The 22519-nt window shown below is 37.7% G+C and overlaps 1 protein-coding gene and 1 long non-coding RNA gene across 3 annotated transcripts in view; one reads left to right on the top strand and one right to left on the bottom strand.

Annotated features, from left to right (window-relative positions):
- Positions 1-22519, bottom strand: part of Rab3c (RAB3C, member RAS oncogene family) — a 254491-nt gene that overhangs the window by 195531 nt on the left and 36441 nt on the right. The gene's annotated exons all lie outside the window — the stretch shown is intronic.
- The window catches only part of LOC134478100 (uncharacterized), a 38306-nt gene that overhangs the window by 13606 nt on the left and 2181 nt on the right, over positions 1-22519 (top strand). Inside the window, exon 2 of the long non-coding RNA XR_010050493.1 lies at positions 13596-13760. This is a non-coding gene — a long non-coding RNA (uncharacterized LOC134478100). The remainder of the gene's footprint in view (positions 1-13595; positions 13761-22519) is intronic.

The following is a 22519-nucleotide window of genomic DNA, read 5'->3' as shown; positions in this document are numbered from 1 at the left end:
AGTGATGCCTCAGTCACTGACAGAGTGGGCCATTACAGGGTAATTGAAACTTCTTTGAGTTTCAGTTAGCTTTCATGGGAACATTAGGTTTTGACCTGTACAAGTGCTATGTGGATTGAAGGACAGAATGCACATAAAATGCTAATCTAGTGCTTGGTAATGAAAAAACCATAAATAATCATAACATTTCAGGACTTCAGAGCCAGGGAGAAAAAGTCCAGGTTTTTATGGAAACTTAATGACACTGTCCAATGGGTCTCATAGATGGTTCAGAAAGCAGAATCAGGGATTATGATTCTGGAGATACAAAAAGCTCAAATAAATCACTGAGGAAAAGCACATAAAGGTTGAACACACAAGATCACAGGGAAAAAAAAAGAGGAAGTCCTAATATTAGTGGGACCAAAAAAACTATTAATATTAATAAAAATGAACTAACAGGAATGGGCAGAGAGAACTGTCACCATCAGGAAAACTTAATCCATATAACACAAATAGACTCAAGATCAAGCTGGCTGAGAGTAGATGAGACCTGAGAAGGTCCGTATAGTGATAATTAGAATATCATTTCCAGCCTTAGCGTGAACAATTTCCCTGGCCAAGTTGAGTAAAAATGAAGAGCAAGTGCACACACAGCAAAAGGAGATGGCTACTTGAAAGTAGCTACTTGAAAGTAGAAAGCAGCCTGGCAGGAAAGGGAAGAGAGAAACCACAGCAGATTGGCTGGAGGGAAAAGGAGATAGTCTATGGGCATTTACCAAAAACTTGCTTTTTGCCTCAGAGTGTCTAAAGAAACACCACTCCGCAGTCTTTATAGTCAGGTATGGCCATTTGACTAATTCTTGTCAAAAGAATGTAAGTTCAAAATGTGTACTGACTTTGGGCCACATGTATGCAAAGCAGCTATACCTTTGCAACCCTCCCAAAAGAAGGTTTTCCTGCACCACTTATCGCAGGCCCTGATTCCACCGCTGGCATATTCTCTGTCCTCCAAGTTCCATGCTGTATCTGACGCTGATGTTGAGAATGTGCTCCCCTTGGGAAATGCATAGCATTTGCTACCCACTCTTTGTTAGGATCAAGTGTTGTTTTGCTTTTTTTCCCCCAAGAGGAGAGCGCTCTGGTTTCTAAAAAAATTACACAAAACAAGCAAATATTTCTAACAAATTTTAATTTGATAATGAGTGACATCTTGAAATAATGAGTGGTACATAATGCAGAATGTCACCTGATTACAAATGAGCTAGTAGTCTCTCTCTCTGTCCCTGTTTGTCTGCCTCTCTCACTCTTTCTCTCTTTCTCTGTGCCAGATTATGAGTGATAATTCCCCAAAAGCAAGAAGTTATAGAGATCTCATCTGCAGAGGAGGAGGGAAAAAATAGCAGAGGAATCCTTCACTTCAAATGAGATTAGAGAGATGTGTAAAATGTGGGAAACTGCAAGCTTTTGTTGAAAAGCACCACCCAAATAAGGCTGTAGCCATGCAAGCAATGAATCTAACAGCAATGCAATGTCACATTTCCATGAGATCCTCCAAAGAAGGCAAGAACAAGTGTCACTAAATAGGGTCCTTCTACAAGCTGCACAAAAAGGAAAAGATTCCATTGAACCAATAGCAGTGATTCTGTTAGTGATAGTGAAAGTTGTCTTACACAGTAACCCTCTCTCATCACACCAGCCAGAAAGGTTTTTTAGGGTAAGTGCAGGTGTATGTGTGTATGTATATATATATACATATATGAATTATATAAGCTTTGTAGCTATACAAGGAAAGCAATCATTCTTTGTAACATTTTAAAATAGGGAAATGTATGCTAAATTTGAAACGGTATTATAAAAATTAACATCTGGAAGGTTGTGCACATTTTCAAGACAGATTGCACAAAAGGAAATGTATGAGATTTGTTCTGAAAATTATGGTATATTTTATGATAAAGATATTGGTATTTTTTTTCTGAAGTGCTGAGAACAACATATGCCATGTTTGATATGAACAATAATTAGGGCACAATCCCATAACCTTTTCTCCTGTTATCCTAGATGAGTTTTTGTTTATCTTAATGATATCTCTCATTGGGCTTGTTTGCATGGAAATTGGCAGGGATGATTTAGGTGAGAGGATTCTGAGGGACAGGAAGATGTTCCAGTGGCCCTCCTATTCTATATTATTGACCACTGGAGGTAGCCTGACCCAGAACTATCCCATCTTCCATTCTTTAAGGACAAAACTCATTTTTTCTATCTCTCTGTCCATTGGTCTGTTAAATTATCCATCTATCTATCTCTGCTATCTCTGTATCTATCTCTGCATCTATCTATCTATCTATCTATCTATCTAATCTATCTCTTGCTCTGATAAATTTATCAAATAATACCACAAGCTACTACATAAAGCTGATTGCCATTTATGGCAGTCAGACTTCCAGGTAGTGAAAGGGTTTATTCACTAACATGATTCCAAGATGCTTGGTTTAATGAGAAAATCAAAAGCTAAGGAAAGCTCTGATGAAAATCATAAAACGAGATTGTAAAATACTATCAATTAAAATTACTTTTGGAAGTTTCCCTAATCACGTAATTGGAAAGTTAATATAATTATACTATTGCACCCAAGTCCCAGTGTATGTCAAGAGGATTGCTGTCTTTATTCTAATATTTAAAGTGTGTATAGCATCCTGCAGGAGAAACTACTTTCTCTGACAACACTGTCTCTGAAAGATATCTTTTATTTTCTTCTTTCATTTCAGCATCCTTTTGCCATGATTATGAAAGTACTTTTAGAGTCAGATATTTCAGCTGCATCTTGTATACCACCTGAAGCAAGGCAGCCTCAAATAAAAGCAGCATTGAGCATCATGGAAGTAATTATTATTTATAATTACTTCCTCACGGTATGTTGACTCATAAATTTTAATGGAGCACTCTGCAATGGTGACTGCCACCCTTCCTGGCATTTGTGGGATAAATGTTTACCCAAGCAGGAATAATAAAATATGAAATGATTTCATGGCCTAAATCTTCTCTCCACTCAAGATTATTTTTAAGGCTTGGGGGAAAGAGAGTGGTAATGGCTATCCTACTTTAAAAGTTCTTGTATATACACAGGACTCCTGGTGTTTATCTTCCTGGCCGAGATATAGGTGAGTGCAAAACAGCTCCATGACAGGCAGACAAGTTTACTGTCAGAAGCTGGAGGGACATTCTTTCTAAGATACAGGAATGAGCTTGACTTCAAGATGGACTCAGGACCCCCTCTCCCCCATTTTTTACTCATGATGGACTGGGAAAAGGATGAGGAAAAAATTGAGTGCACTGTCTAAAGGTACCATGAATGGAAGGTATCTGCAAAAAGCATACACAGCCTAAGTGAGCATCTGCATACATCTATGTATACAGTAGACTCTCATATAATGAGTTCTCTGGTACATTTAAAAATAATTATCTTTTGACAAAGCCTTGGGACACAAAGATTGAAAATTCTAGCAATCTCTGCCAATGAAACACTAGTGAAACAAAAGTAAGCACTGTTACAATTATAAAATAGATCTCTGAGCAAATGTCTTAGTTACTTTCTTGTTGCTGGGACAAAATACCCAACACTCACAAATTAAAGAGAGAAAAGTTTATTTTGCTATCAGAGTATGTATAGAAGTCCATAGTCAGCTGGTACCAGCACAGGGCAGCAGGTAAAAGGGACTTGCCCATGGCATGGCCATGGGAGTCAAGGAGCACGCAGGGCAGCTAGAAAGCCAGCAGTGGACTAATCCAGCATCACACACAGATGATCCAATGTCACACATCCCCAATTCAGTCATCTCCAAACCCCCCCACCAATGAGGCACATGAGGCGTTAGGATTTAAGATATAATAGTAAATATGATTTTATATCTTCCAAGTGCCATTAACATATACACTTTCTAAAACATTATTTGCCTTTACAAACAGAGCCTAAAAAGCAGAACTTATTTTATCTGGCAGGTGACATGACAGAACACAAGAGAAGTAAAGGGACTCTCTTTGAATGTGTACCCCACAATTTGTATAGTGAAAGCTTTATTTTCCCATAAAGATATATTATGAAGTCTGTAAAAACCACATCCTTATGTTATTTTTTCCCTCTTTGATTTCTCATTCTCTTTGGTGATCAAGAATGTCTCAGTTCTGTGATACTTTCTTAAAAGCATGCAGATTTTTTGGGATTGTTCACCTGTAAAATGGAAGGGTGCAGGATATATCCAATGACTTCAGTCCTCTATTACCTCTTCAGCTGGCAGAGGGGATTCACACTATTTCACCTCCAGGCCACATTTGCCAGCATAGACCTTCACAGCTGAGCTCTCAGAGAAAGCCCTGGTAAAGGGCAGACAGGTTTGTGTGGTGTGCTTGAGGAGCACAGATCTGCCCACCTCAGCTAAGGCTAAACATCAGAAAAGGCCTCAAAGACCTCAAAGATACCTGCTTACATAATCTACTGTAGAGAGAGAGTATTTTCAGGTGATAATGCCCACTGGTTTATGAATATCTAATAGTTTTCCATATTCTTCTTTTTAAAAGCTTGTAACAAAATGATGCCCAAAGTGACAAATAATATCAGTTACCCGCTATTTTCTATTCTGGACTTAGTGGCTCTAGTGTTCTAACTTTGGCTTTTTTTTTTGCAGAGTTTTGGTCTTGACTGCTGTTTCCATTATGTTTACACCTCATATATTTGTGTGCACTGTAAAGTAGGTTATTATTTCAAAAGAACAAGGATTTATTATTACATGATGACTTTTTTTATTAGGATAGCTTGTCTTTGAAATCACTTATTTTTTAGGGAAATAATTAAAAGCTGTAACTTGATAAAATTTTATTTAAAAGTGGGCCACAAGCATTCTAGAAACAAAATTAAAAGCAAACATGAAAATTTACTTTCAGGAAAAAAAAATGTCACACATCAACAGAAAAAGTAACTTGTGTGAGAAAAATGGAAATAGAAAATAAACATTTGAAAAATACACTTGAAAGAATGAAAGAAAAACTAAATTGAATTTAAAATTGATAATCAAAAGAATAATCATGACAAATATGGCAGAACTTACTGGAATGGGCATCACATAATCCTTTGATGGGAGTATAAAATAATAATATTCAGTATGTCAACTTGGCAGCATAACTGTAAGAATCTTAGTTTTTATTATCTGGAATTTAATTCAATGAAGTATTTATACCGTTGGAAATTTTCGTTATTTATAACAACAAAAATAATCAGAAAATAGAAAAGCCAGATACAAGAGATTGGTAAAATAAATTATTACTATGTTACTGCTTACAACCAGGGTTCCAAAGTATGCTTAAATATTTTAGAAATGATTTATAACATATAAGCAAATACACAGTTGCTTATATAGCATGAATTTTCTCTCTAAAATGTGGAACATACATGTAGGAAAAAATTAGAATGTTATATGTCAAACTATTAATTTGTATCTCCAACTACTTTTCACTCTTCCTGTCTTTTTGTTTTAGGAATATTTGTTTACTAAAGAAATATATTAACTTTGAAGTGTATAGTATGTCCAAAATTTAATGAATTACTCTAAATGCTACCTATTCTTTTTCAGTCAAATCTTTTTGTGCGAAAATTCCAGAAATGACTTAAAAGTATCATGGATGGAAATTTCAGATGTTGTATAGTTCTAGCACCAGAATACCCAGAGATAATGAATATATGGTCATTTAAAGGCAGTAATAGCAGGGAAGCAAAAAGAAAGAGGCAGAGAAAGAGCAATATATAAATGAAGAAAAAGAAGAATAGAGCCTGAATTATAGAGTAGTGCTTGAATGTTCCACACGTGTTTTGTCTTGATTTCCTTCTGGAGTGCTAAAAATCAGATAAGTTGGGAGGGATGTCACTCAGTGTTAAGACTGTTCATGTAACCTGAGTTTGTAGCCAGAGTGAAGACCTGAATTTGATAGTACTGCAAAAAAAAAAAAAAAAAAAAAAAAACTCTCCCCCGCTCTGCAAAAACCCCAAACAAACCAGAAATGATGCTACAATATCAGTAAGCCTTTTAGTTTTTCCAAATAGCATACTTTCATGTAAAAGAAAAAGCCTGAGGTGAGTAATTTGAAAAGAAGTATTAAAATCCATTTGAACTGGGAAGTAAAAATGGAAAAATTGTTACTTGACTAAAAATACTGGATAACACTTTTTCTACATGCCATGATTCTTTCCATAGCTACTGCTCACTAATTATATATTTAACAAGAAAAATAAAGAACAATAATGTGGTATATTAATAAAAAGCCCTTTCCTAATCAGACTTCTGGTTTCCATATGCCCTAAATCATTTTTCAACATTTAGGGTGATGTAGAGAATATATACAGATTACACAAAGATATGAATTTAAGAAGAATACATAGAAGGATTTGCCATAGCCAAAACCAGGAAGGTTGGACCTCTCCACGCCTCCTCTCCGCCTTGGTCTGCCAGTGCTTGCTTGGGGCAGCAGTGCTCCTTGTGGACTGAAGGGAGACGGCAGCAAGGACTGGGATTCACTGCTTTGTGTGTGACTCACTTCATTTTGATTTGCCACATTTTTAAAATCTTTCCTCACTACAGAGAAGGTTGAAAATGATTTAGCATAGTTGAAAACAGATTAGAGAAGGCACTTTCAGTGAATGCAGAGTCTGTACAGTGCACTGGAACATGGATTCAGATCAGAAATTTCAAGAACATAATCAATAAAGTACAAGTAAATAAAGGGACAAGAGTGCACAGCAATGTGGTGGTTAATAAAGCCGTGAAAATGTGAAGACATGAGCCAAAAGGTACGATTCAAAGTTCAAGGCATGACAGACCTGAACAGAACATATGCTGTACACAGACATGAACAAGTAGGTCAGGAGTGCAGTTTCCAAAAGGATTGAGACACAGGGAAAGCAGAGGTGGCAGGAGCTCCTCCACTGGGAAACTAGAGGGAAAATTAAAGGAATGCAGTGTCTAGGCAAGTGAAACGCGAGGGAGATCTACTTGAAGCCGAGCAGGTAAACGGTATGTTTGACTTTTGTATAACCTTTCATCCAAGAAAGACTGCTACACAAGTTGAAGTGGATTCAGAGCCCCAAATTTACAGGCTTGGGAATAAAGAGTCAGACAGTCAATATAATGTTATGTTCACTTCAATCCTTTCTCAGATTTTCCTAATCTGATGACATTTAATTCTTAATTGTTACTCAGAAACTTTCCATGTCTTCTTTAATATAATTTCCAAATACAATTATAAATTAGAAAACCAGAATTAAATTGCATTATATAAACATAAATGTAACATGATATAATATAAATCAATATAAATGTTACACTTGTCACTTCCTGTTATTCCATTAGCAATTCCACGCATTTTCTACAAAGTAGTGAATGCTTTCTTCGTGAATACCCTACTGACTACGTTTTGAGCATGAAATGCCATCTCATACTGTAACAAAGGGGTCATTTATTTTCATTTATATATCAGAAAAGGAAGTAAAAGCTCAGGGACAACTATTCTGGAGACAAATGTTCTATAGCCTCGGGGGCAGAAGAGGAAGCTAGGAAGAATCAGAACCCTAGTCGTGACGGGCTTAATACTCGCCAAGTCCCAGGAGGTTTCTAGGGCTAGACACAATTAGTCTGAATTTGATCCTCAAAATGACAATTGTCTGCCTGGCTTTAAAAAAATATCCAATGCTCTAGAAATCATTCCGGTAAATTTAGGAATCTATGCCACTTGCCAGATGACATAACTAAAGGAAATTTTTAATTGGAGGCAGGAGACTGTCTGAATCAATTCACTGCTCTGCTCCCTTTAAATCACTATACCCAAATTAAGATGCATTCATTTCAAAAACTTCCATCAGGATGGATCGCAACCTTCCTCTATTATGACCCTTGTTTTACAAGAGATAGTCTTCCTTATGAGTTTCTCTATAAGCTTTTCATTCCACTACTTTAATACATCCTTTCCTACTTTGTTCTACAGAAAAACAGAAAAGCAGTGCTTACCTTTACATTCAGAAAGGCGCAGTCATTCCTAGGTATGCAAGGAGGATTGGGGCCAGGACCCTACGGATGCTAGGGTCTTCTAATAATATATATTAACACTGAATTTAGTCACATCCTCCAGTATACTTTAGATCATCTCTAGAATACTTATAATATCTAACATAATGCAAAGGTTATGTAAATATTATTCTACTGTACTATTTAGGAAATAGCCTATATATATTTTAGAATAGATGTATTTTTTTCCAAATAATTTTGACTATGGTTAGTTGAACCTGAGGATGCAGAACCTGGCTGACTGTATTCTGGTGCTATGTCTCAAAGACAGATGGACAAGACATCTAATTCTTCAATTTATACTAGACACGAGGACAGTAAACTTCTTTGTCACTTCTCAGACTGTCCTACATCAAACATTCACCTTACTGAGGCACTCAAATTGAATTGACATCAACAGTGAACTTTTATCACAAAAAGTTTTTGTTTTGCACAAATTATCTGACAGTCTGTGCTTCTTCACTATCTCTACAACAGTTCCTTTATTCCAACTAGAAATCTTTATCACAAATGACTGTTTTATTTTCTGCATTGGGAATTGGCAACCTTTAATATCTGGTTAGTATACTGCATCTGCTCTTTTCTGCTGCTTTGGAAGAGAGGTGGATCTGGTATCTTGTTGAGTATGAAGTTTATACAACAGGAGCACATCCAGCATCTCGCACAACTTCCAGTTTTCCACAGGTAGGAAATCAGAGAGGTATGTTCCTAGTTACTGATGGTAGAGTAATTTAATTTAGTAATCTGGTATTAATGTGAGAACAATTCACAATGAGAACTATGATGTGCTTTTACTTGGTGTAATTCACAAATTTTTTTTAAAATTATGTTTCACTCGCCTTTCTATCTATAAAGTACAGTGTTAAGTACGAATTTTATTTTTCATAGCTATATTATGAGGTAAATATTCTAACTGTGTCCATTTGGAGGTGAAGAAATTGAAGTGGAAGGGAGGTAGGAAGACTCTAGAATAGAGCTGATTCAGATTTTCACCCAGGCAGGTTGGCATCAGAGCCTATGGTCTTAACCAGAATGTTGCATTGGCTCATGGAAGGTAGAGTTCTTCCAGGTAATCTTCTTTCCTTTCAACTTTTCAAAGAAGATATGACTCAATATTCCTCAACCTGAACAATCAAATTAATGGGAAGGATGAATGAGATGAATATGAGAACTGAAAATAAATTAATAAAATTTAGTAATACAACTAAAAATGATTTCTAAACTAAGTCTTTATAAAATATATATGCACAAGTCTAACTCTGTTAGATATAATTATGCATAATCAAGGATCCAGCATGCACAAATATCTACTATGGGCCAATCATAACCAATAAGGACAGGTGCTAGGGCTCGTGAGCTAAACAACGTACAAATCATGACCTATAGTAGCTTATAACCTAGTGAAAAAAAAAACACATAAAAAAGCAAGAATCCAAATGATAATTTGTTCATGGATTGGGATTAATACAAGGAATTTTATTCAGAATGGCAAGATTATTTTTATAGATTTGTCAAGTTGTAATTGTTACTCTCATTTTAATGTGCTCCTCTTTACTGTCTTCAAATAATGTTCATATTAAGTTTTTGTCACACTAGTACACAAACATACAAATTATATTTTACAGTCATGGCAGATTCTACTATGGATGACGTGCGCTAACTTAAACCTGTATCTCCCCCTTTACTTTTTCCCTATCATCTAGTCTTAAGATACTTTATGCAGTTTCCATAAGTAGTAGAAAAAGAGAGAAGTGTCCCTATGTGGTCGACCCTGCCAGTTCTTAAACAGAAATGATTTGCTAGGATAACTCCTCCTGTCTTTGTCTAGGAAGTGTTTGGGAAGATGAAGGATTGACAGCCTGGGCTCCCTATACTCCTCTCCATATAGAAATCAGTTTCCTTTAGTCATTAGGAATTTTAAGACAACTTCATAAGTTACAGAAAATTTGAGAATCACTGTGGCAAATGCCAGAACTGAGAGAAACAAACTTTTCTTTGCTTAAGGTGGAAATAGCACTGGCATATCTCCATTTTGAATTATAGCATGTTCAGAGGCAAAGAATAGAAAACTAAGCTGACAAGGAATAGAGAAAAAATGCTTCCAGACTTCAAGATCTAACAAGTAGTTAATAGGAGAGGAAAAGAGAAATCAAGAGTAAAGTGAGCAAGCAGTGGAAAGTGGAAATATATTTGATCTTGAAGAAAGAGGAAAATAGAAGGATGGTAGGGAAAAAAAAGAGTTTGCTACAGTTTAGATCTAAAATGTCCCCCAAAAGTATCAAGTGATTGGGTCATGGAGGTGTTATAGTTATCAGTGGATTCATCCATGGATGACCTCAGTAGCTTAATATGCTGTTAGGAGGTACAATCTTCCTGGAAGGGGACCATAATGTGGAAGACTGCATTCTTGCTCCTGGCTTATCTTTTCTCACTTTGCTATCTGGTTTCCATGGGTTGAGCAGTTTTCCTCTACCATGCATGTATGCCATGCCATAACCTTCTTGTAACCAACAAACCATGGATTGAATCTTTTAAAAAACTATAAAACAAAAATAAACCTATCTCTACCTATAAATTTCAGGTGTTTGGTATTATGTCCCAGTGGCTGGAAAGTAGCTAATACAGAATGAGAAATAGAATTTTTCTTATGACTGTACCTGACCATGTATGTGACCATATACTTGACTATACACATGAAGCTTTTAGAAATAGTTTATAGGGAAAGTTTGGAAAGCGTTGCAAACACAGGCTAGAGAAACCCTACAATATTATGTATAGAGCTTTATGGGTGATTCTGATCAGACTTCAGAACACCAGAATTCTGATGGAATGCAGTCAACAAACATCAGAGATAGAAGGTTTGAAGTGAGAAGTATGACTTCATTGGCAATCAGACTAGAGACCATGTCCTGTCTACATTTTGCTCACATCCTAAGACCTGGTGTAAGTTTGAATTTAAAGATGGTGAACTAAATAATCTTTAAAAAGAAAAGGCAGCCCACTATGCAGGATGTGGCATTTGTACTGCTGGCTACTTCTGGTCAGATTTACAGTAATAACTAGGGAAGAGAGAGAGACAGAGACAGAGACACAGAGAGACACACACACACCGAAAGAGAGAGAGAAAAGAGGGAGGAGGAGGAGAAGAGAGGAGGAGGAAGGAGGGGAGAGAGGGAAGGGAAGGACAGGAAAACAGAAGAGAGGAGAACAAGAGAGGGGAGGAGAGGAGAGGAGAGGAGAGGAGAGGAGAGGAGAGGAGAGAAGAGAAGAGAAGAGAAGAGAAGAGAAGAGAAGAGAAGAGAGAAGAGAAGAGAGAAGAGAGACGAGACGAGACGAGAAGAGAAGAGAAGAGAAGAGAAGAGAGGAGAAGAGAGGAGAAGAGAAGAGAAAGAGAAGACAGTGAGAGAGCTGAAACTGAGGACAAAGAATGTGCCTATAAATGTATAGCAAAGAAATTGGGGATGCTCAAAATGATTACCATTAAAAAGAAGCCAAGTACTTGGCTTGGAAAGATGGTGTGAACATCTCAGTAACTGGCCAGACTATACCCTTCACAGGTTCAAGGGCATAAAAAAGAGCAAACACTTTCAATGTGCTTTGAGAAGAAAGCTCCAAATTACCCTGCTTATATAGGGCCTAAAGGGAAATGTTTCCCCAAATTTAGTCATTCAGTCACTCAGAGGTCACTGGAGCCATTATCCAAGGGGCCCTGCCTACTGCTTGAGGAGGTGGTAGACTTTGGTGTCATTCAAGTGGTGGTAGTTTTTCAGGCATGCAAAATCAAGATTTTTGGTGTCAGGGACTTTCATCAGATTGTAATGGAAGGTCTGGAAGGCCAGGCATGAACATGTGAGAGTAAAGCCAAATGTTCAGTGATAACCCTAGAAAGTTAGAGACATGGGAATGTGGAACTTGCTAAGGAAAGCCACTGGCAGTGAACAGCATCACCTCAAGAAAAAGACCACATGAGCTGTAACTATCAATGCCATAGGAACAGAGCTGCTCAAGTCCTTTGGAACTCACATCACACCACAATCCACCCCAGGTCCTGGACACAAAGCTACAGGATTTAATGTTTTTCATGCTGGCTTTTGGTCTGATTCCTTTCTATTCTATTATTCTTCCTTTTTGGATGGGAATTTTCCTTGTGCCATAACAGATTGGAAGTACTTAACTTTCTGTTTTGATTTTTACAGTGAATCACAGGTAAGAAGTTGCCTTGAGTCTCACAGATGTTAGCTTGGACTTTTCAACCAAGCAGGAAGTGTGAAGACTTTGGTAACTCATAGAGTTGACTAAACGTATTTTTCATAATGAGATAAATAAAAGCCTTGTGGGGCCAGGGATGAAAATCATAATTTAGATCTCAAATGTTCCCCAAAGTCTCATGTGTTTGGAGTGTGATAGAATGATAGGGGGAAACTCATCAGTGGACTCACTCTTTGATGAGTTCAGAGGCTGACTGCACTATTTGAAGGTGGGACCTGATTGGAGGTGAGTCAATGGGGAATGAGGTGGAAAAGAGTATTCTTGTCCCATGCTTTTCCTCTCTTGTTCTTCTTCTTGGATTCTGAAAGTTGAGCAGCTTTCCACCACCATGCCTTTCCACTATGCTGCTTCTGCCTTGGATCCAAGCAACCACAGACTAAATCTGCTGAAAACCATGAGCCAAACTAAACCTCTCATTCTTTGAGTCGCAAGTGTTGGCTATTTTGTTCCAGCAATGGGAAAGTGAGTAATACAGAGGGATGAGGACCAACTTGACACTTGGTCAGACAAAGCATGCTGAAAGTCCTGAAGCTTTGATGCTATTGTTCCAGGAATACATACCCTTTTTCCTCAACTATTCCCAAAATATCCTGCAGCAAGCAGCCACATTTTGGACAATCTAAGGTTGTTCTCTGCCTTCAGAAATTAGGGGGAGATCTTCAAAGAGTACCTAGTCTTCCCCTTCTCAAATTGATTTTTGATGTTAATACAGTGAGGTAGGCACAATACGACAGGAGGTACATGGGTCCACCTAGGATGTGTCCCTATTGCCCTGATACTTCTCTGGAAAATGATGGTGTTGATAAACCCATAAAACAACACCCTGCTCAACCAGATCCCTGCTTTCTATAGCCTTTCATGGCTGCTTTCACATATAAATCTTCCTCATATTCTGAGATTTATAACCTTGAATGCTACCCAGACATAGAAACATTCATGCTGCTGAGTCATGTGTCATAAGTAAGGTCATGCTACAATGTCTCAGAAGGTCTTGATTTCCATCAGTCCTAGATAAGCTTTTCTGCCTTAATCTTGTAGTCTTTTGTAGTTATGTCATTACAAAGCTCAGTTTAGAATTTAACTCTCAAAACCACAGCCAGAGACCTCATCAGAGCTTTCACAGAAGCTTGCCAAAGAGCAAAGTGAGAAAAATGCTTTCAATTTGCACCATCTTGTTTCCAATTGATTATAATCTTGTGACAATTTAAGTGGTAGAGATAAAGTCTTTTTTTTCTTTTCCAGAAAAATAGATGAAACCAACAGACACCATGTTAAGCAAAATAAGACACAGAAAGAAATGTATCATATGCTTTCTCTCGTGAAAATTCACGAAAGATTACATGAAATCAGGAAAGGAACGATAAGGGACTCGCAAGAACCCTGAGAACAGGAAAGAGGAGAAACGAAGTGAGTAGGTGAAGCCTGGGTGGACAAAATCACTTCATGATCAATGAATGTATGGAAATATCATAGAAAGTATGGTTAATTAATTGTTTTTGGTACCGGGGATCAAACTCATGACCTTGAACATGCAATGCAGGTGCTTGCTTCACTGAGCTAAATCCCTGGCCCCAAGCTGGTTAATTTAAATACTCAATATAGGTAAAAATTGTAATAAAAATTGAAATTCCTTTTTTATTTAATGTTTATTTTTAAAGAGAATAAAATCAAACAAAATAAAACAAGATAAGCCAATCAAAACAATGAAAGTCTTTCTTCAAAACCTGATTCTAGGAAATCAATGATGGCTACCATAATACCTCTTGTTATCTTTAAAACAGCTGTCCAGACCATGAGACATAGGCATGTAAGATTAACCAAACAATATAAGAACTAAGTTGCTTCTTTACTTCAGTTGTTATCTTTTCAGAAACTGCAGATGTGTGATCTTGAATTTCTACCATGTCTGTGTCTCTCGAACTTGTTCTCTTGTAGGCTGAAGGTCTGAGATTGTATTTTGCATCTTTGTCTCAACACTTTGCTGTTTCCCTTGGAACTGACCCATTGTTGCATCCTAAGTGCTTCCTGCATTGGCTGCCAGTCCTTTGGTGTAATGGATTGGACCAGGCAACTAGGTTCTTCCAATCCAGGGTACCTACATTGGTGGAGAAGCATGGGAAAACTGTTCACAAATGCTCTGCTGATGATGGTGTGGCCTCAGGTCCCAGCTCCTCTGGGCCAGCCCTAGAGCTTGCCAGATCTATGGGCCACTATTGCATAGCCTCAGGGCATGGCCTCTTCTTAACTCCATTTGTTCATAGATTTAGTTTAACTCTGATATTTCTTTGCTGATTTTCTGTATAACTGATCTGTTTCTCTGTGACCATGGGATATTAAGGTCTCTTGTTACAATTGTGTTATTGCTCATTTGATTTTCCAAATTTACCAATAACTGTCTAATATAGCTTGGTGCTACTGTATTAAGCGTTTACCTATTTATGATTGTTAAGACATTTGTGCTGTCTCTAGCTTTTTCATTGACCCCAATCAATTCCATGTAATTCATCCTTGCCTCATCTTATAGGCATTAGATTGATTTTTCATAGATTGATGGTCTCTTGCTATTTAAGAGTTATCTTACTTTTCATGATCACTACTTACAATTCTTTCAAGATCTGAAATGCTATCCTTTCTTTCATTCAATCTGTTGCATACACTGTCCATGGAGGTTTTAATCTGGATCTTTTTGGATCTGTTTCATGTATTTCATTTCTCTCCTATGTTGCACATTTTTGTTTCTATCTTTTTCTAATCTCATCTATTCTTTTATTTAGAGAAACATATTTCTCTAATATCTTTCATTTTTAGCATCATTTATTTTTGTACCAGAGAGATTATTTTCTCTATAGCCCTTTTCTACTTATTTTTTTACTTCTGTTATCATTTCAGAAAGTTTCAGTGTTTGACTTCCAACTTCATCCATTTCTTTGAGTTCCAGGCCTGCCTTGAGTGGACTGAGGGTTTGGGGTCGCACCCCATTTCTGCATCTTGCCATTCTCTACCCTCTCTTCTTTCTTTTATTTTGTCTTCTATGTTGATGTTCATCAACTTCCCATGATATATAGCTTTACCCTTAGAACTAAGGCCTGTCTCAAGGAGGAAAGGAGATGTTCTTTCTTCAGAGATGTCCTCCAGATGTAGCTGGTTCTTTCTGGTTATCCCAAGAACCGACCTTCTTCTGGTGTTTACAGTTCTGTGATACTGTCCATGTTACATTCCAGACACGTGTTGGGAATGGAGCCCATCTCAGCCTCTGAATGTAGGTGCTGGGACTGGTGTTCTGTCAGTGGAGTTCTCCATAGTCCAACTGCTGTCTCCTCCCTGCTGCTTCAGACATTTCCACATCACTGGCCTTGCTGATTACTTCACCTTCTAAAGGTGTGTGTGCATCTGTGCACCAGGCAGCTGTCCTGGATCTTGGGGTTCCCGTCAGTCTTACACCCTTCCAGTTGGCCTGCCATCTAAGGAGGTCATGGGGAAGCCCAGAGTGTGAACTCACTGTCTTCCTGTTTCCCTCCACTCTAGGATGTGATGGAGGGATGCAGCGAGCAAACTCACTGTCCAGCCAGCCGGCCATCAGGGAGGCAGTGGAGGCGCAAAGAGCACACAGTCACTGTCTTCCAGCCGGTAACCCCTCCAGGATGCAATGGAGGGTGCAGAGCCCCAATTCGCTCTGCACCCTCCATTGCATCCTGGAGGGGTTACTTTCAGTTGGCCCACGGATTCTGAGCCCTTCCTCAGGGCTGCACAACTCTAGGATAAATGTATGGCACTACTGCTTAGAGGCACCAGCGTGGGAGCAGCACATTTTTGCCTCCCTGTGTGTCGAAATTCCTTTAAAAAAAAAATAGAGATTTTTGAGTTTGTCTTGCCTTGGAGGCTTGATGCTTTGAAAATCTGAATGGTGGGGGGAGATCTTCAGTACTTTTTTCTTCTTAAAAGGATATGACAAATGCTAAGGATGTAGCCTAATAGTAGAGTACTTGCCTAGTATACAGAAGGCCCTGGTTCCATGTCCAGCACCAGCCCTCCAACACACAACAAGCAAAAAGACAAGGGCAGATCTGTTTTCTTAGTTTAGATGAAATGATTTATATGGGCCTGTTTCTCCCTGTCATATGTAACAAAGTGTCAATAATATGCCTGAGAGCACAGTGGCACATGCCTATAATCCCAGCACTCTGGAGGCTGAGGCAGGAGGATTATCATAATTTTGAAGCCAGCCTGGACTACACCATGAGTTCAAGGCCAGCCTAAACTCCATAGCAAGACCTGATCTCAAACAAACAAACAAAAAAAAACCACTTATGCCTTAGAAATCTGGGTCCGCCCATCACACAGGTGGTCTAATGTGATGAGTACAGGGAGAGTGACCTCACCATTACACTTACTATTGAAATCTCCTTTGGCTCATTGTTTTAAAATCTGACTGTCATCAGTGTATTTGACACAAGTTTACCAGTTGTGCTGAACTTCATATAAATTAACATTTAGCTTCTGATAGACTTTGAGAGACTAGGATTTCCAAATCCAAGAATCCTCTTTCAGCTACTACGCTGTTCTCTCAGAAACTTGCCAATAAACTCAATGGCATCTCCACTCAGATGTCCATACTGTAAGCACACTGGGGCTGAGGCAAACTGGACCTATCATACTCATCACTTGCCCCTCCTCTGAGAATTGATAAGACAGTCACTCCAGGGAGCTACATAGCAACAGTAATAATTCTAAACTTGCAGACCTTCTAAAAGGATTTACCTGCCAGTGATAGGAGTTTTCTAATCAGAGACACATCTCTACAAAGATGGACTCTGTCTAAGAAGAAGACCTCCTACAACATAGCAGACACCTCTGAAGTTCCCAGCTAAAAGCATTAATGTATTTGTGTACAGGCTATGATCCACATCACAGTGCTCCAAATGGGCTCTGTGCGGCACTAAACCCTTTCCGAGTTCTCCAAGTTTAAAACTGCTTTCTAATAATATGAAGTTATTATTTGCCTTTTTCATTTTTATTTGTGTATGAGCATACACTAGAGAGTTCCAGGGATTACATGACACAGTAGCAGACTGACTAGGGAAGCAAGTGTAAAAATTCAGGAACCCTCATTAAGAACACTGGGGCTGAGGCACATATTACAGATATGTGCAAAACGGTGGCATATTCCTGAAATCCAAGCACTTGGGGAGGATAAAGTAGTAGGATCACAAGTTCAAGTTCAGTCTTGGAAACTTAACAATTTAGCAAGAGCCTGTCTCAAGTAAAAAATTTTAAAAGGTTGGGAATATAGCTCGGTGCAAAGACTCTGCATTCAATCTCCACCACTATACATATACACGAAGTAAGTTAATTAATTAACCTATTCTTACGAATTGACTTTCAAAATAGTTTTTTCCATTAAGTATGTTATTTTGTTAACATTCAGCAGGTAACTACTATTTTAAATGAACTAGTAGACATTTAATACTTTTAGTTTTAATTTTTACTATAATATCAAAGGTATTTAATACAGTTACTCCATGTACACACAAAGTTGTCAATGTCCACCATAATTTTTATGAGTATGAATGGGTCCAAAAGTATGAGAACACTAAGAGAGGTGCACTGCACATGTATTATCTCGAAACGACCCTACAAGGCAAAAGATAGAAAAGGAAAATTGAAACATTATATGGTTAAGGTCATTTGCCCAAACTTAAACTATCAGACATTAAAACCCAACACTTTGCCTTTTTCCTGTGCCATTCTGTTTGCTCTTAAGGTGCCCTTGTATTTGGCTAGTGTGTGAAAGCCTGAATATATAAATAGACAATGGCCATACCAAACATAAAAATAGAACTTTGACCTACAGCCTGCGGCAATGTTCCCAGGAAACCACTGTCTTTATCTAAAATAAACTGTCTTTATCTACAATAAGCCAGACTGCAAGGAATAAATCATACTTCCAGGAAGCCAGGCTGCTCTTTCCAAGTAATGATCTAAAAAACTGAACAGAAACTTCTGCAACAATCATCCCAAATGGACCAGATCTTGATTAATGAAAAGCACCTGTCCCTGGTGCTAATTCAGGGCCAATAAAAGAATGTCAAGTATACACCCCACCCAAATATATAAAGCCTGCTTCTGTGGTTAGCCCTGCTACAGTGTCTCCATGCCAACGGGCTCCAATGGGGCACACCTGAGGCATCTTCTACCCAACTGCCTGCTCCCCTGGCTGCCTTTAACTTTCTCCCAGAATGCAAATGAAAGTGTCTGAGTGCTTTGCTACCTCTAAGAGTATTCTCACCGGATTGGTCTTTGTTTATTTCTACTTATTTCTTGGCCATTATCCTTTAAGTCACTGGAAGGTAACACCAGAGTCCAGTACTCTGCAAAGCACATAGAACTCACTCCCAAATACCTGGTGCTTTATGAAAATTATGCTGGCAGTTGTTTGATTAAAACACAGCCACTGCAAGGCTGTCTGGCTATTTCAAGATCTCCATTCCACTTATGAGTATGGTCTCAAGCTGCTCCCATTTATTGATAAATATCTCAATGTGATCCTTCTTTATAGCTGAATAATACTCCATTGTATAGAAATACCACAACTTTTTTATCCATTCCTCAGTTGATGGGCACTTGGGTTGTTTCCAAGATCTGGCGATTACAAATTGTGCTGCTATAAACATAGGTGCACATATATCATTGTGGTATGATGCTTTCAGTTCTTCTGGGAATATGCCTAGAAGTGGAATAGCTGGAATAAATGGGATTTCCAGTCCCAACTTTTTGAGAAATCTCCAGACAGATCTCCACAAAGGCTGTACCAGTCTACACTCCCACCAGCAGTGCAGGAGAGTTCCTTTTTCCCCACAGCCTCTCCAGCATTTGTTGTCGGTTTTCTTGATCCTGGCCATTCTTTCAGGAGTGAGATGGTATCTCAGTGTGGTTTTAATTTGCATTTCTCTAATGACCAATGATGATGAGCATTTTTTCATGTATTTATTTGCCATTTGCATTTCTTCATCTGAGAATTGCATATTCATCTCAGATGCCCATTTTTGGATTGGATCTTTGAATTTCGGAGGTCTGAGTTTCTTTAATTCTTTGTATGTTTTAGACAAGAGGCCCTTGTCTGAGAGAGAGTTCACTAAAATCTTTTCCCAGTTTGTGGGTTTTCTTTTCACTATGCTGGAGATTTCTTTTGACATGCAGAAACTTTTTAATAAGAAGTGGTCCCAGTTATTGATTCTGGGAAGTATTTCCCGTGCGGTTTGAGTCCTGTTCATGAATTCTTTACCTACTCCTATGTCTCCAAGGTTTCTACCTATTTTGTCTTCCAATAGATTTAGTGTTTCTGTTTTAATATTCAGATCTTTGACCCATTTAGATTTTAATTTAGTACATGGTGATAGACATGGGTCTAGCTTTAGTTTTCGGCAAATGGAGAGCCAGTTTTTCCAGCACCATTTATTAAAGAGACTGTCGTTCTTCCAGTGAACCTGCTTGGCTCCTTTATCAAAAATAAGGTGGTTGAGTGTGTTCGTAGTTGTGGTTGTATCTTCTAATCTATTCCACTGATCTTCAGCTCTGTTTTGATTCCAATACCATGTTGATTTTACTACTGTTGCTTTGTAGTATAACTTCAAGTCAGGTATTGTGATGCCTCCTGCTTTGTCTTTGCTGCTTAGAATTGCCTTTGCGATTCTAGGTCTCTTCTGGTTCCAGATGAAATTTAGGAGTGATTTCTCTAGATCTATAAGGTATGTTGATGGTATTTCTATTGGGATTGCATTGAATCTGTATAACAGTTTTGGGAGAATGGCCATTTTCACAATGTTTGTTCTTCCTATCCATGAGCAAGGGATGTCTTTCCATTTTCTGAGATCATCTTCAATTTCCTTTTTCAGTGTATTATAATTTTCACTGTATAAGTCTTTCACTTCTTTCGTAAGAGTAATTCCTAAATATTTCATTTTTTTGCTTGCTAATGTGAATAGTCCAGTTTCTCTTATTTCCCTCTCTGTAATTTTGTTGTTCGTGTATAGGAATGCTATTGATTTCTGAGTATTGATTTTGTATCCAGCCACATTACTGAATTTATTTATTGTATCTAAGAGTATTTCAATGGAGTTTAGGGGGTCTTCTATGTAGAGTATCATGTCATCTGCAAACAATGATAATTTAACTTCTTCTTTTCCTATCTTTACCCCTTTTATTTCTCTTTCTTGCCTAATTGCTCTGGCTAGTACTTCCAGTACTATATTAAATAGGAGTGGTGATAAAGGATATCCTTGTCTTGTACCCGATTTTATAAGTGAAATAAATCAATCTCGCATGTGTGAATACCAAATAGTTTCCCTAATGTAAGTAATGATTCAAATATATAAAAATATGTGGTAATCATGATTCCCCATTAGGTGGCCTTGAAGCCTTATAAAGTTTTCACTCATTAATTAGAAAGGCTTTATTCTGGGCTTCTTGATATGAAAATATTTGAAGCTAGAGTATATGAAGTTTTACCCAAATATTTCAAGGAAAAAGACACTATGGTAACTACTATTAAGTCAGGTTATGAGGTGGTGAAGTACTAGGTTATTGAAACAGTCATGCTGTGACCTCTATTGTTATATTGTCATGTCCTGTTTTATCTCAATCTCCCCCTTATTGTTTCAAAAAAAATTATTTAGTCATTTCTTATGTTTGTCTTAATTAAAGAAAAAATTCAAAAAAAATTAGGATATATAAATAGTAACTCTTTTCGATTTCCTATTAACTTGTTTTGAAGTCCTGTAGTACTCCCACGATCTTGTTTTGACTGATTAGACTCTGTTCCATTCTATATGATAGTATCAAGTTTGAAGACATAGGCAACTACTTTGAAGACAATAAGATTCACTAAGATACCCATTCTGGTTTGACTATTGTCTTCTTTGGAAGTCCTGTAATGTTTACAATGCCTAAGTTTTATTGGTCTTGTTCTCTACTGTTTTGTCCAACTTTATAATATCTAATAAGATAGACAATTCTTTTTAAGGAAACAAGGGACAACGTTGATAACCATTGTTGATAAACTTGTACTCTGTTCTACACCATGTGCTATGTCTATCCTTGGTATTGACTGACAGCTTTGTTTTGCCATATTTGACTGTATTCTCCCCCCCCCCAAAGAAAGTAATAAGCACTAAGGAGTAATAAAATCCAAGATGTGTAAATTTTGTTGAAAAAAGAGAGGGGAAAAAAAAAAGAAAAAGAGCTCTAACGGATATAACAGCAAGTGTGTTTGGGGGTGTTAAATAGCTGACTTTATCAATGTTTTTGGAACATTGAACACAGCTGTTTGCAGTCTCCCTGTTTGAATGTCCACCTTGTGTTCTTTGATACTGTGATTTGAGGAACTATTTTCAAGAAAATAGTGTGTAATCTACTAGCAGGTAATTTCTTACTGTTATGGTTTTTTGTTTTGTTTTGTTTTGTTTTGTTTTGTTTTGTAGTTCTGTATTGCGTGTACCCTTACGCCGCTTTGGTTTGTTTTGTGTTTTTCTCTTTTTCCTCTTAAATAAAAAAAAAAAAAGATCTCCATTCCATGGCACTGGTTCCAGATATTTGGGCTTCCAAGATCAAAATAATATTAATAATGAACAAACACAAATGGGTAATTGACAAAAGATTGCCATTTATTGTCTGAGAAAGGTTTTAAAAAGAGATCTACTGTCTATCAGATTACCAAAAGAAGGGGAAAGAATTAATAATAATAGTATTATTTTACTTTACGTTTCTGAGAAATGGAATAAGTGCAGTTATAAAAGAAAGCATTGCCCTGCTCTTCCTATAGAGACATCTTTGTGCAAGGCCATTGTAGGGTAGCGACTGCGTTTGGGGACACTGCTCTTGCAGCAGTGAATGTGCTCTGCCTGGCAGAGCAGTGGCTGCTCGGATTTGTGCCACACAGGGTTTCCTGGTGCTGTGACAAAACAAAACCATCATGCCTTTTGTTTCTGAAGTTCTCAGGCCACTTGTCTTCCATTCTCATAAGATACTGGAGTATCTTAGAAAGAGGGAAAGGACTTGAAGCCAATGTTTTGTTTTGGTTTTTTTTTGTTGTTGTTATTGTTTTTGTTTTTGGCTTCCATACAGACACACATGGTTTTGAGTAAAAATTAATTTATATTGTTACAAAATAC

This window comes from Cavia porcellus, unplaced genomic scaffold, assembly GCF_034190915.1.
Source record: "Cavia porcellus strain 051 isolate PalLab524CR breed Dunkin Hartley unplaced genomic scaffold, mCavPor4.1 scaffold_11, whole genome shotgun sequence".
NCBI classification, from domain to species: Eukaryota; Metazoa; Chordata; class Mammalia; order Rodentia; family Caviidae; genus Cavia; species Cavia porcellus.
The sequence above is the reverse complement of the archived record's forward strand: the minus strand, read 5'-3'. Positions and strand labels throughout refer to the sequence as shown.